Raw genomic sequence first — 16542 nt, 5'->3', positions numbered from 1 at the left:
CAAACAGATAACAGCACTTTGGATTATTATAACAGTTATAATTATAGAATTATACAGAAATAGTCCTTTAATAAAATATAGGGAAGCAAATATGTCTCAAGCAGTTGGGCTCCTACCTACCATGTGGTAGGTCCTGGGTTCAGTTCCCAGTGCCTCCTAAAAAAGACAAGCAACATAGCAAGCTGACAGGACTAGCTGGCTTGGTGAGCTGATGCAACAAGGTGACACAGTGAGCTGATGCAACCAGATGATGCAGTCATATGATGCAACCAAGAGACACAGCAAAGAAATGAGACATAACAAACAGAGCAGAGGTGGCTCAAGTGATGAGGTGCCTCCCTCCCACATGGGAGACCCCAGGTTCGGTTCCCAGTGCTTCCTACAAAGAAGACAAGCAGACAGCAAGCCCAAACAATGTGTGTGAGGGGGGTAATAAATCTTTAGTATATATATATTCAGGAGCTTTTTCTTTTTAAATGTACAAAGAAATAGAGTAAATTTAGATAGGGTTGTGTGTGGGAGGTGGGTTTGAATGGGGGGGAAATGTTCTAAAATGTACATGAATGAATTACATTGTATTGAGCAAAATACAGATGATTCACTCTCCCATTAAGGTCAGGTTAAAGCTTGAGGGGAGAGCAAGACAAGGCAGGCTGGTGTGGAAAGGGCTGCAGTTAGGAGACTGGGTTTCTACCACTGCTAGTTCTGGGGCCTTGGACAGGGCAAGGAGCTGCCATTTACTTTTCACCTGCTCTGTGCCAAGCTCTGTGCTAAGCACTTGAACACAAGACTTGTATGATTCCCAGGGGCCTTGGGCTTGGGCAGTGTCCCTCTCTGAGAGGGAACCAGCTCAGAGACTGTCAATGCCTGCCCTGGCTATAGCACTGGGGTGAAGATGAGACATGAACCTGATCTGAGCCTTGATAAATCAGAGGGCCAAGAATCTGCGTTCAGGAATCAGGCACCTGGGGTAGATTTCAGCCTCTCTTGCAAACTGTATGACCTTGGGCCTCGTTTCCAAATGGCTAATCATAAATAAGGATGAAATGAGTTAATACGTGTAAAAACACTTAGGAAAAGGCCCAGCACAAAGTAATCACAGGCATGTTAGCTGGTAATATCTTCATTTCTACCAGTATTAGGGTTCTCTAAAGAAACAGTCAACAGGATACAGATCTATATGTAAATAGGAAGGGATTTGTTAGTGGAATTGGCTCAGCAACCCTGGGGATGGGCAAATTCAGATTTCCTAGGGCAGGCCATGCATTGTAAACAGCAAAGGGGATGACTTCTCAGGAGAGGCTGGAGAAGTAGAGAAAGGAGTTGTGACTGCTGAGAGCCTCGGTTTTGCTTTAAGACCTCCAGTTGCTGGGGTGATGGGAGTCCCTTCCTCACTGAAGGCAGTTGCCCTTGTGGGTGTGATCAGCCATAGTTGCAACCAAGTGCCTAATGGTCTAAAGCCACCTACAGAACTCCCTTACAGTGGCAGACCAGGGCTTGCATCATCCAACAACTGGGCACCAACTGGATGGTGATTAACCATCACATGACCCCATCATGCTGTAACTTTTTAGATCTCTTTACTTTTTTAGGTGTTTTTATCTTTAGCATAGGATATTAAAACTATATGAGTTCTAGAGCTCTCAGTTCACTTTAAAATTTTATGCTTCTTTGCAGAGAAGGAAAGAGATAAATAGAAGCAAATAAAAGATTGACCAGGAGAAGATGGCATCTGAGTGAATGCACCTCATAATCTCTCCTGCAGAGAGAGGGGCCAAGATGGTGACTGAGTGAACTTGCCTTGTGGTCTCTCCTGGGAAAAGGAGGCTGGGCGCCACTGGAGATTCTCTGAGGCTGGGCTTTTTCAGGATTTTTGCAGGACAGGAAGTGTCTGGACATTGATTTGGTGGAAAGGTAACGGAGAGGATTGGTCTATAAGATATAATTTGGATTCTATTGCCTGGAGGTGAGACCGGCAGACGGGTTGCTCACTCCTTGGGGGGACAGGGGAACTGCAGTATCGGCGCTCCGGCTGTGCTTTTGGTGGCTCTGTGGTGCTAGGGAATTTGCGAATCCTGGGTGGGCTGTTGGGAGGTTGAGGGAACGGACACCTTTGCTAATCGATTTGGGGAGACAGCCGGTATTCTGTGAAGCGGGGGAATTTTTGATTGCGGACACAAATAATAGCACTTCTGCCTGGAGCCTCGCCCCCCAGGCCTGGCTGCCGATCTGCAATGGAATTAGATTCTTAGTAATAAAGGGACGTAATTGGGAGGTAGTTTCAGGGTGCGGTGAGGGAGGAGGACACGTCAGGAAGCCGATTGGGGAATATTTTGCGAAACTTGGGGATTCCAGTTTTGGAATCCGTTTTCGGCATTTCCAACCAGAACCCAACCCACGGCGGGCTTCGGATCTGCTTCAGTAAATTGACTGCGGTGTAGAGGAGCCCTCAACTGGCGGTTTTTTGGAATCACAGGGCGGGAGCTGTCCAAAAGCTGAATTGTCGATTTACCTACTAAAAAAAGCCCTACTGGCTAAGTGAATTGCAGGGTTCAGACATAATATAGAGTTTGTGGATCTGACTTCCCCTATAGGGCTGACACCCAGCTGTGGGGATCCCTGAGGACTGTGTTACACTGTGGGGCTCCTAGGATTCCTGTTGACCAGATTTGAGGTTGCCAGGTCTGAATCCCCTAAACTCTGGTGGCCCATACCTGAGACTCACACCTCTTGAGTCTTCAATAACTCAGACTTTCCACCCCTGAATCCATCACACCCTGAGGTTCATCTGAGATCCTTGAATGCCCTAGCCTTCAACGTTTGTGTTTTTTCTTTATCGTTTCATTTTGTTTTGTTTTTATTTTCATTTTATCCTATTTTTAAATTTTTTTTAATGTCCTTATTGCTACTATTGCATTATCCCCTAGTCTTTTCTCCCAGCATATCCCCTAAAGTCTTTTTCTTATTCAGTTATTTAGGGTTTTTTAAAACATTTTTTCTACTTATTTCATTTTAACTCAATTATACAATAAGTGCAGCAGGGAACACCTCACATTTGCTGGGTTTTTGCATCCTCCACTGCCTCATTTCTGTGTGAACTGACTTAGGCTACCAACACTATTCCCTTTCCCCTACATCTTGATATCCACCATCTACTGTCTCTCCTATATTCCACCTCCCACCTCCCTTTCTTTGATCCACAAAGTGTCTAACTCTTAATTTCTAATACCTCTGTTTTGTGTTCTGTCTGTTATCCACTCTTGAAACTATTACCTTTCTTTTCTCTTTCCCTCTCTCACGAAAACAATAGCTTTTTAGCACATACCATATTCCTCCCATATTCAGTCATCTACCTCATAATAGGTACTCTAGCTACTGCAGTAACTCTACACAATTTACACGAATCTAACCTCCACCCTCCCAGATCTCATATTCTTGCTTTGTTAACATATATCACCAATACTACTTTACACGTTTTCCTTGCTTACACAATTGCCTTTCCCTGGCACTAACACTTTCCTCTAAAGTGAACTTAACCAGCAACAAGAAATTAGAATAAGAAGAACAAAGTGACAAAGAGAAGATATAACACTTACACAAAAACAACAGCTAACTAATCTCCAAGAGTAGACAAAGAAGCTAAGGAACTGAATAAACCCGTCAAGATAAAATGATGATGAGACAGCAACAGAAAACTACAAATCAAACCAGTAATCAGGAAAACATGGCTGAATCCAATCAACAAACTAAAAATCAGGAAGGGGAGCAGAACTTCACACAAGCAATGAAAGATCTCAGAACATTTATGACCGACAAATGTGATGAAGTAATGAAAGAGGTTAACAACATGAAGACAACACTTGGAGGGGAAATTGCAGACATACGCAAAAAGATAACAGATATTATGGGAATGAACACCACAGTTCAAGAAATCAAAAATACACTTGCAGCCAATATCAGGAGACTAGAAGAGGCAGAGCAGAGAATTAGTGACGTGGAAGACAGTATATCAGAAATCAAACAGATAGTGGAAGGGGTCGATAAAAAGATAGAAAAAATCCAGCTAGGACTCAGGGACCTGAATGACAATGCAAAACGCTCAAACATACGTATTATAGGCATTCCAGAAGGAGAAGAGAAAGGAAAGGGGTCAGAAGGGGTGTTGCAGGAAATAATGGCTGAAAACTTCCCAAATCTACTGAAAGAGACAGATGTACATATCCAAGAAGCACAGCGCAATCCACTAGTCATAAACCCCAACAGGCCCAGCCCAAGACATATACTTGTCAAATTATCCAATGCTCAAGACAAAGAGAAAATCCTAAAAGCAGCAAGAGAAAAGAAAACCATCACATACAATGGAAGCTCCATAAGATTAAGTGCTGATTTCTCATCTGAAACCATGAAGGCAAGAAGGCAGTGGTATGATATAGTCAAGGTACTAAAGGAAAAAAATTTCCAACCAAGAATACTCTATCCAGCTAAACTAGCATTCAAACATGATGGAGAGTTCAAAATATTCGCAGATAAACAGAAACTGAAAGAGTATACCAACAAGAAACCTCCCCTTCAAGAAATTCTAAAGGGAGTTCTGCAGGAAGAAAGGAAAAAACAGGACAGGCAGAGTTGGAGGAGAGTATAAGAGCAACAAAAAAAGACAAAAATAGAAGGAAAAAAATACAAAATATGACAAACACAAATACAATCAAAATATGGCTAACACAAAAAATTCCTTGAAAGTAATAACACTGAATGTCAACGGATTAAACTCACCTATCAAAAGATTCAGACTGGGACATTGGATAAGGAAATATGACCCATCCATATGCTGTCTACAAGAGACACATCTTAGACCAAGAGACGCATGGAGATTGAAAATGAATGGCTGGAAAACAATCACACAAGCAAACAATAACCAAAAAAAAGGCAGGAGTAGCTATATTAATATCAGACAAAATAGACTTTAAATGTGAAACAACTGTGAGAGACAAAGAAGGATACTACATTTTAGTGAAAGGAAAAATCTGTCAAGAAGATCGAACAATCATAAATATTTATGCTCCTAACAAGGATGCCTCCAAATATGTGAGGCAAACACTGGAAAAACTAAGTGAAACAATAGATGCATCTACAATTATAGTGGGGGATTTTAATACACCACTATCAACTCTGGACAGAACATCTCAATAGAGAATCACTAAAGAAACAAAACATTTGAACAGTATATTAGAGGAGCTGGATCTAATAGACATATATAGATCATTACACCCAAACACAGCAGGATATACATTTTTCTCAAGCGCACATGGATCATTCTCCAAGATAGACCATATGCTAGGCCACAAAGAAAGGCTGAATGAATTCAGAAAGATCAAAATCATACAAAACAATATCTCTGACCACAGTGGAGTCAAGCTGGAAATTTGCAAGGGACAGAGGCCCAGATTTCACACCACGATTTGGAAATTAAACAGCACACTCTTAGAAAAACAGTGGGTCAAAGAGGAAATCTCAAAAGAAATCAATGACTACCTTGAAACAAATGATAATGATAACACAACATACCAAAATTTATGGGATGCAGCAAAAGCAGTACTGAGAGGGAAATTTATAGCCATAAACTCATATATCAAAAAAGAAGAAAGAGCAAAAATTGAAGAACTAACTGCACATTTGAAGGAATTAGAAAAACAACAACAAAGTAACCCAACAGGAAGAAGAAGGAAGGAAATAACAAAGATAAGAGCAGAACTAAATGAAATAGAAAATAAAAAAGCACTTGAAAAGATAAACAAGACAAAGAGCTGGTTTTTTGAGAAGATCAACAAAATTGACAAACCTTTAGCGAGACTAACAAAGAAAAAAAGAGAGAAGATGCAAATACACAAAATAAGAAATGAGAAAGACGATATCACCACTGATCCCACAGAAATAAAGACTATCATAAGAGGATACTTTGAAAAATTATATTCCAACAAAAATGACAATTTAGAGGAAATGGACAAATTCCTAGAAACACATAAGCAACCCATATTGACGAAAGAAGAAATTGATGATCTTAACAAACAAATCACAAGCAGAGAGATAGAATCAGTCATTAAAAATCTCCCAACTAAGAAAAGCCCAGGGCCAGACGGCTTCACAGGTGAATTCTACAAAACATTCCGGAAAGAACTAACACCAATCCTGCTGAAACTATTCCAAAAAATCGAAACAGAGGGAACATTACTGAACTCCTTCTATGATGTCAACATTACCCTAGTACCAAAGCCAAACAAAGACACCACAAGAAAGGAAAATTACAGACCAATTTCTCTAATGAACCTAGATGCAAAAATACTTAACAAAATACTTGCTAATCGTAGTCAACAACACATTAAACGAATTATACACCACGACCAAGTGGGATTTATTCCAGGTATGCAAGGATGGTTCAACATAAGAAAATCAATCAATGTAATACACCATATAAACAGACTGAAGGAAAAAAATCACATGATTATATCTATAGATGCAGAAAAAGCATTTGACAAAATACAGCACCCTTTCTTGATAAAAACACTTCAAAAGATCAGAATACAAGGAAATTTTTTGAACATGATAAAGAGTATATATGAAAGAGATGTACTTACCAGGTGCAATGGATGTGTCACAATGATGGTAGAGAGTGTTGCTGTGGGGGTAGTGGGGGGTGGGAGCAGGGGGGTTGAATGGGACCTCATATTTTTTGAATGTAACTTTAAAAAAAATAAATAAATAAACAAAGCAAATAATAAAATTAAAGTTAATGCCTTCACATTAAAAAAAAAAAAAGTATATATGAAAAACCTACAGCCAACATTGTTTACAATGGAGAAATCCTAAAATCCTTCCCTCTAAACTCAGGAACAAGACAAGGATGCCCATTGTCTCCGCTCCTATTTAACATTGTCTTAGAAGTACTTGCTCGAGCACTGAGGAAAGAACCAGATATAAAAGGCATTCAAATTGGAAAGGAAGAAGTCAAAATTTCATTATTTGCAGATGACATGATCCTATACATAGAAAACCCTGAGAGATCTACAACAAAGCTTCTAGAACTCATAAATGAGTTTAGTAAAGTTGCAGGTTATAAGATCAATGCGCAAAAATCAGTAGCATTTCTGTACACCAATAATGAGCAAGCTCAGGAGGAAATCAAGAAACAAATACCATTCACAATAGTAAATAAAAAAATCAAATACTTAGGAATAAATTTAACTAAAGAGGTAAAAAACTTATACACTGAGAACTACACAAGACTGTTCAAGGAAATCAAAGAAAACCTAAATAAATGGAAGAATATTCCTTGTTCATGGATAGGAAGACTGAATATTATTAAGATGTCTATCCTACCAAAACTGATCTACACATTCAATGCAATCCCAATAAAAATCAACACAGCCTTCTTTAAGGAGCTAGAAAAACTAACTATGAAATTTATTTGGAAAGGAAAGAGACCCCGAATAGCCAAAGACATACTGAAAAAGAAAAACGAAATTGGAGGAATCACACTACCTGACTTCAAAACATACTACAAAGCTACAGTAGTGAAAACAGCATGGTATTGGCACAAGGAGAGGCAGACCAATGGAACCAAATTGAGAGTTCTGATATAGATCCTCATATATATAGTCATATAATATTTGATAAAGCCACCAAACCCTTTCAACTGGGAGAGAATGGCCTATTCAACAAATGGTGCCTGGAGAACTGGATATCCATATGTAAAAGAATGAAAGAGGATTACCATCTCACACCTTATACAAAAATCAACTCAAGATGGATCAAAGACCTAAATATAAGAGCCAAGATGATGAAGACTTTGGAAAGCAGTGTAGGGAAGCATACACAAGGCCTTGTAATAGGAAATGGCTTCATGAACTTCTCACCAAAAGCACGGGAAGCAAAAGAATAAATAGATAAATGGGACTTCCTCAAAATTAAAGCCTTCTGCACCTCAAAGGAGTTTGTCAAGAAAGTGAAAAGACAGCGTGCATGATGGGAGAAAATATTTGGTAACCATATATCTGATGAGACTAATATCCTGCATATATAAAGCACTACCATATCTCAAAAATAAGAAGACAAACAACCCATTTAAAAAAATGGGTAAATGATTTAAGCAGACACTTCTCCAAAGAAGAAATGCAAATGGCTAAAAAGCACATGAAAAAATGCTCCAAATCTCTAGCTATTAGGGAAATGCAAATCAAAACTACAACAAGATACCATCTTATTCCCATAAGATTGGCAGCTATGAAAAAAAAACAGAAGAATACAAATGCTGGAAAGGATGTGCAGAAATGGGGACACTCATCCACTGCTGGTGGGAATGCAGAAGGATCCAGCCATTCTGAAGGACAGTTTGGCGGTTTCTCAAAAGTAGCTGTAGATTTGCCATATGACCCAGCAATTCCACTGCTGGGTATATACCCGGTAGAACTGAAAACAAGGACACAAACCGATATATGCACACCAATGTTCATAGCAGCATTGTTCACTATTGCCAAAAGTTGGAGTCAACCCAAATGCCCATCAACAGATGAAAGGATAAATAAAATGTGGTATATACATACAATGGAATACTACTCAGCTTTAAGAACGAATACACTACCAACACATGCGATAACATGGATGAATCTTGAGAATCTTATGTTGAGTGAAGCAACCCAGGCATTGAAGGACAAATAGTACATGACTTTAATGATATGAATTAAGTAAACCAAGCTGCCTCAGAGAGCTAGAGACTGGAAGATAGGCTTACAGGAAATCGGGGGGTAGAGGAAGGATATAAGCTGACATCTACATGGGTGAAATCTATGATAAGCTGGAGGTAAGTATGTGTACAAGGAAGGGATAAAACGGGGGCATAGGGTTACCTTTGGGTGGGGCTTTGTGGGCTTGAGGGGGCTAGGGATGGGTGGATAGGTAATATTGCCCAAGAAATTGGGGGGAGGGTGGGGCAACATATGAACATAGGAGATTGTCAGGTATTTGCTTGAGTGTATAATGCTGAGAAAACTTTTTCAAAAATATAATAAGGAAGGTTACCTGTTTAAGATGCTTAAAGGGGATAATCCGACGCAGGACAGGCTCCTAGGGAATATGTGAATGCCCATTTTGCCATAGTGGGTTATCATTGGATAGATACCCATATAAGGAGAGTGAAGGTATACACACATCCTGGGGAGGACTCATGTTCTCAAATAGAGAGAATTGTATCTCTCAAGAGAAATAGTGGCTCCCAGTGCATTAGGGCAGTTGAGCATGTCAAGCCCTCGACACTGGTGCAAGTATCTCTGAACATGGCCCTTCAAGCAATGAAGATTGTCTCTGTGGGCCCTAAGGGGAGGGGGAAAGAGGTATTGAATAGATGGAACCAATGTAACTGTGTGGGCAATAGAATTGTTCCACAAGGTTATGCAAGGATGGATATAAGACATGTTAAATTACACCAAAAATATAAAGGGGCTGATAGGCTAAAATGTAAATCATAATGTAAAACATAAGATAACTAAAAATTTAGAAAATTGTATAGTCTAAAATATAAACCACAATATAAACAAATATGATACTTTTTTTGAAAGCTATTTTCTCAATATCTGTACATCAGTTTCAGTAAATATAGTATGAATATGTAAAAAGATTATGGCTGTGGGAGGGAAAAGGGTTTTATGTTGGGTATGTGGGAGTACTGTATATTGTATATACGAATTACTGTGATCTAAAACTTTTATGAAGATAAGCTTAATAATTAGAAAAAAAAGAAAAAGATAGGACGTAGACATTGAGGAAAGATGGAAGTAGTTGCCTCTCCAATTTGCATACAGGGCAACACTTATTGCAGTAATGGAAGACAAAACATGAAAAACAAAGTTTGCATTTTTAAATTTTTTGGTACCCGAATTTATTTTTACCTTAATTTTTCTAAATTAATATATATTCTATATCTAACCTTTAAACTCATCACTATATTCCATTTTACTATTAACGGAACCTGGCAATATATTGGGCTTTACTTTTCAAGAAGTATTGGATCACAGAGAGTTTCAACAGTGGCAGAGGAGGAATACTGGTGTGGGATGTTATTGACAGGGGACACATGTTTGGCAGGGAGTTCTACAGGGCATACATCCAAGGTCCATAAAAATGTTTGGATATTTTCATAGTGGATACAATTAAAAACAACAACTAAGGGAGTGCTGAATTCCTAGCCAGGGAGCTCTATCACTGTCCCTAAAGGAACAGCAACAATCCCCCAAATGCAAAGGCAAAGACCAAAAAAGAAGAAAGCCCCAACAACGAGCCCTTGATACTAATGACTATGCTTGGGAGCCTGTGCACCTGAAATAAGAACAAGGCCTAGAGCTGCAGGGTTCCTAAGAGTTACCTCCTGAGAGCCTCTGTGTTGCTCAAATGTGGCCAGTCTCGAAGCCAAACTCAGTATGTAAATGTGTTGCCATTCCCCCAGTGTGGGACATGACTCCTGGGGATGAGCCTCCCTGGCACCAAGGGATTACTACCAAGTACCAGCTGATGATGTAATTAGAAAATTACATTGAATAAAAGGGTCAACTCAGGCCAGCAGAATATCTCAATCTACATGTAATACCAGGAGTTAAAAATGCTTTTTGACCTGAATAAAAGGGGGAAATGGAAAGGACAAATGAGTTTATATGGCTATGAGTCTCCAAAAAAAGCCCAGAGGTTATCAGAGGGGTTGCCCTTATGCACACCTCAGCAGAGTCCCAGAGGTAGATAAAGTAGATACAACCCCAGGTATTGGTTCTTCTGAGGGCTACAGAGACCCACAGTTTGTATGGTCATGGCAGATGGAGTTAAGTGCCATGTCAGTTGGTCCTACTTTGGACTTTGTGTTTCTGTGTGATGGAGCTAGACTCAGATGTGATCTTTGTTCACAAGCCTCTCCTGTTACTTTTACCGGAACTCTAGTTGGTGCTGGGATTTAATGTATACCCAGGGGACCTGAATCTCTGGACTGACCATGTGATAGCCAGGCCCTGAGCCTCAACAGACTTGCAACTCCTACATTCTGGTTTATTGGACTTTCCCCACTCAGCTAACATGGAGGTGAAGAAGGTCAACCACCACACCAGGGAGCCAAGAGTGCCTATGACTGAAAGCAGGAGAATTGCATCCAGCATCCATGTGGAATATAAGTCCCCTCTTGATATAGATGTGGAGTGGACACAACCATTCCAAGGTCCACAGGATGGAGGAATAGAGTATGGATTAGAGTGGACTTACTGATATTCTATTCATGAACTTTTGTGATTAGTAATCAAAGAAAATGTGGCATTGGTGTGGAGAAAGTGGCCATGGTGGCTGCTGGGGGTAGGTAGTGGGAGGAAGAGATGAGATGTGGGGGCATTTTCAGGACTTGGAGCTTCCTGGGTGGTGCTGCAGGGGCAGTTATGGGACATTGTATGTCCTCCCATGGCCCACTGGGTGGACTGTGGGAGAGTGTGGGCTATAATGTGGACCATTGACCATGAGGTGCATCGGTGCTTAGAGATGTAGTCACCAAATGCAATGAATGACTCATGATGATGGAGGAGATTGTTGTTATGGTGAGAGGAGTGGGTTGAGGGGGGTGGGAGTATATGGGGACCTCATATTTTTGAATGTAATATTTAAAAAATAAAGACAAAAAAAAAAAAAAAGATTGACCGGGAGAGAGCTTCAGTCTATTTGGATGTGCTCATTTACCCAGGTGAATTGTCGCTTATTTGGTGTCCAGGCTAAAAGTTTTTTCATGTCTCTTGGAAACCTGTGAAGTGATCTGACTTACTCTCCTTAGAGCGGTTCGTGACTTTGGGCTTGAACTCGGTTCTTCACATTCCACAGTCCAGTCCTTATGACCTGAATTCTCATGTAACTAATTCTAATGATTTTAATGACACAAGCCAAATCGATGGTAATGCTGGGGCCATCTGACTTTCCTCATTTAATCTGCCCACCAACCCTGTAGTGGTGTTGGACAAAGCAGGTGACATCTAGCAGCAGCAAACCAGGATTCAAACCTTTTTTTGTGTGTGTGTGATTTTTTTTTATTGACTTTGTAATAATATTACATTAAAAATATATATGTGAGGTCCCATTCAACCCCACCCCCCCACCCCCCCTCTCCCCCCCCCCAACAACACTCGTTCCCATCATCATGACACATCCATTGGATTTGGTAAGTACATCTTTGGGCACCTCTGCACCTCATAGACAATGGTTCACATCATGGCCCATACTCTCCTCCATTCCATCCAGTGGGCCCTGTGAGGATTTACAATGTCCGGTGATTACCTCTGAAGCACCATCCAGGGCAGCTCCATGTCCCAAAGACACCTCCACCTCTCATCTCTTCCTGCCTTTCCCCATACCCATCGTCCACCATGTCCACTTTTCCCAATCCAATGCCACCTCTTCTATGTGGACATTGGATTGGTTGTGTCCATTGCACCTCTATGTCAAGAGGAGGCTCAGATTCCACATGGATGCTGGATGCAATCCTCCCATTTTCAGTTGTAATCACTCTAGGCTCCATGGTGTGGTGGTTGTCCTTCAACTCCATCTTAGCTGAGTGTGGTAAGTCCAATAGATCAGATTGTAGGTGCTGGAGTCTGTTGAGGCTCAGGACCTGGCTATCACATTGTCAGTCCAGAGATTCAAATCCCCTAAATATATCTTAAACCCCAACATTAACTGCACCTCCAGCACATTAGCATGAAAGTCTTATGAAGGGAGATCCCATCTGAGTCCAGATTCATCACACATAAACACCATTTCCAAAGAGGGGCCATCTGCCCTGGTAGTTAACCCCATCGGCCATGACCGTAACTCCCATGGGTCTCTTTAGCCCTCAAAGGAACCAATATCTGGGGGTTGTATCTGCTTTATCTGTCTCTCTGACTCTGCTCAGTTGTGCATGAGGGCAATCCTTCTGCCAGCCTCCAGACTCTTTTTTAGAAACTTGTAGCCATATAAACTCATTTCTCCTTTCCATTTCCCCCTTACTTTAGGTCAAACAGTATTTTAAAGTCATGGTATTTTATGTAGACATGGATATTCTGCTGATCCGCATTGAACCTTCCGTATAAGGTCATTTTCCAGTTGCATCATCAGTTGGTAGTTGATAGTGGTCCCTCGTTGCCAGGGAGGCTCATCCCCGGGTGTCATGTCCCACGCTGGGGGGAAGGCATGGCATTTACATGCTGAGTTTGGCTTCGAGACTGGCCACATTTGAGTAACATGAAGGCTGACAGGAGGAAATTCCCAGGCACAATGTTGCTCTAGGCCTTGTTCTTATTTTAGGTTTATCAGCTCACAAGCATAGTCATTAGCATCAGGGGCTCACTGTTGAACCCTCACTCCCTCCCGGTCCCCGCCTCTACACCTGGGAGACTGTCGCTGCTCCCCTAGGGACCACGACAGAGCACCACTGGCCAGGAACCCAGTACCCCCCCTGCTGTGGTTTTTAATTGTTGCCACTATGAGTATATCCAAACATTACCATGCACCCTGGACATATGTTCTGTACAGCTCCCTGTCAGCCATATATCATCTGTCATTGGTATCCCATACCAGTATCCCTCCATTGCCATTGTTGAAACACTCTGTGATCCAGAACTCCCCGAAATTTGAAGCCCAATATAATGTCATGGTCCCTTACTAGGGAATGGCATATAGCGATGGGTTTAAAGGATAGATAAAGAACTTGGATAAAGTTAGATAAAGAGCTTAGATAAAGAATGTTGACTTGAAAAAATTCCACATCCTATCTTTTTCTTTCCCCCCCCCCCAATTATTCAGCTTTTCTTCACAGGAGTCCTAGACCACAGCAATGTATATATATAATATACAGCACTCCCACACATCCACCACAAAACCTTTTCCCTTCCACAGTGATACTCTTACGCCCTATTCATATCATATTTACTTAAAGTGATGTACAGAGTCTGAGACATTAGCTTTCTAACAAGGTGACATCTGTGCTTACATTATGGTGCATACTTTAGGATACACAGTTCTTTACATTTTTAGTTATCCTATGTTTTACATTATGGTTTACATTATCAGTCTGTCATCTCCTATTCAAACCATTTTAATATCCTGCTTAGTAATGGTCTCCAACAAGGACCCTGAAGAATTTAAGATGACATTTAAGATAAATTTAAGATGATTGGTTAGAGATTAGCAAAACATTTTCCCAGTGTCCCTGTTGGAAGTGTTGGGGCCATGCATTTGAAGATAATTTTGAACACAGCAGACTCTTGCTATTAGTCTTCAAAATTGAAGCAGAAAAGGAAAATGGTTGAAAAGAGCTGTACTTGTGAGCACAACCTCTGAAGCAATGGAGGTGTTCTCTGTACCCGTCAGTAGGGGGGCAGGAAAACTTAGGACATTTATTGGCCACACTTGAAGTTCTCTGGGTGGTCCCTGGATCCCATATAGGTGGGCAGAGCAGTAGCTGCAGAAGGGCACAGTGACAGTTCTGGCAGAGCAAGAGGGGGGCAGTTTCCCTTGCATTGCTTACCTTCCTCTCAGTGAGGAAGCACTTTGCCTGAGCCAGGCCTGGACACAGAGGGATGGTGCTGTTGGGTGAGGTGCCTGGAGGAGTGTGAGGTCTTCAGTGACAAGAGTGCTGCCTTCCAAGCCTTAGTATGCTGGTGCATAGGGAATTTGGGAAATGCTTGTTAGATGGAAGGAAGACTCAGGAGGAGCAGAACTCAGCAGAATTGAGAGAGTCCTGAGGAGAAAGAGCAGTCATTTCCTCCAAAAAACACTACACAAGGCCTCGGGCCTCAAGTCCAGAGGGGATTTTGACTCATTGGTGAACTGAGCATCTCTGGAGGCTGAGAAATCCCAAAATTGCAAGTAAGTGTAGTCTAAATAGGGTAGGATAGGAAATGAAACACGCTATATAAATTGCTTAGCACAGTGCCTGGCAAACAGTGAAGGGGAATGATCAGTCAATGGCAGGTGCTATCATCACTGCTCATAGAGGTGCTAGGGTGATTTCTTTTCCAGCCAAACTTTATTGACACAGTTTTTGGTGAGGGTACATGTAAGGAGATGTAGGAGGAGCAGAGACTGACTTGCTGGGTCATACTTCTAGGGTTACCATAATTCTAGGGTTCCCTATTGCTAGAGGTGCTATACTTCTAGGGATGCCATACTTCTAGGGCTGCTGTACTTCTACAGTGCTATACTTCTAGGGGTGCCACTGTGAATGTGTGATTACTAGTTTTTATAATTATCATGAAGGACATGATACTGAGAAAGCTCTACAATCTCTGGCATTTGAAACTTTGCTGTCTGAACTCTTATCCATAAGAATGGAACATCCCCCTATTGCCTACAAGATGAGCCACAGAGTTCATTCTGACTCCAAGAAGAAGCTGATTCCCAGCCACAATGCAGAGTTTCAGATAAGGGGGTGTTGGATGCAGCATTCCATGTTTATCAGCTTTGTGGATTCTGAGTCTGCTTCTCAGGCCAGACCTAATGTCAACCCTATGACACACAGCCATGATTTGCTCTGAGTCTAATCCAACTTCATTACATTTTACCTAGACCCTCCTGTGACAGTTTGAATTCAGTGAATCCCAAAAACTTTATAGTTTTTAACTAATCCATTGCTGTGGTTGTGAGACCCTTTGATTGCATTATATTGTTAATGTTCCTTGATTGGATCACCTGATTAGATGGCTTTTGATTTGACTCAGGTTGGGTCTCCACCCTCTTGCTGGGCCTTATATAAATGGAAACACAGAGGAAGAGACCCACAGAGAAAGGAAACTGTCATCTTGATCCTGCCACATGAAGGAAAGGACTGCAGGAGAATAAAGAAGATCCTACAGGCTGAGAGGGGTCCTGGAGTCTGGAATTCACAAAGCACAGAGGCACAGAAAGAGGCCCCCAAGGGGCTGAGCCCATGAAACAGCTCAAGACTGAGGAGATGAGCCTGCCATGTGCCTGACTGTCCACAGCTGAGCTCCAGGAGATTGTGAGCCTTGAGGGGAGGGCAGGGACCTTGGCATAGATCATCCATCATCTTGCATCACCACATGGCAGGACACCAGGATCACCAGCAGCTGACTTTGGTGAGAAAGCATCTCTGATGGTGCCTTGATTTGGACATTATTTCAGGCTTGGAACTGTAAACTTTTACCCTGATAAATTTCCCATTATAAAAGCCAACATATTTCTGGTACTTTGCATCAGCAGTCCTGTGGCAAACTAAGACACCACCCTTCTTCCAAACCTTACAGTAACCCTGTCTACTCCTCTGGTTGGATGTCTCTTCATGCCTGTGTTGTGGTGTGCAGTCTCCTTGGCTGCACCCATCAAGAAGCCTAACCTTGCTGGACTGCAGATTCATTCCTAACATTCTAGGCCATTGGGCTTTAGTCATGAAATTTGCCTTAATATAATCCCATCTCTCAGAAAAAACAAGCAAGCATCTCTCTCCCCAACACCTCCCACAGTCCCTGGCATTTAGTGTGC

This window comes from Dasypus novemcinctus, chromosome 29 (genome assembly GCF_030445035.2).
Source record: "Dasypus novemcinctus isolate mDasNov1 chromosome 29, mDasNov1.1.hap2, whole genome shotgun sequence".
NCBI classification, from domain to species: Eukaryota; Metazoa; Chordata; class Mammalia; order Cingulata; family Dasypodidae; genus Dasypus; species Dasypus novemcinctus.
This window is presented reverse-complemented; position numbering follows the sequence as displayed.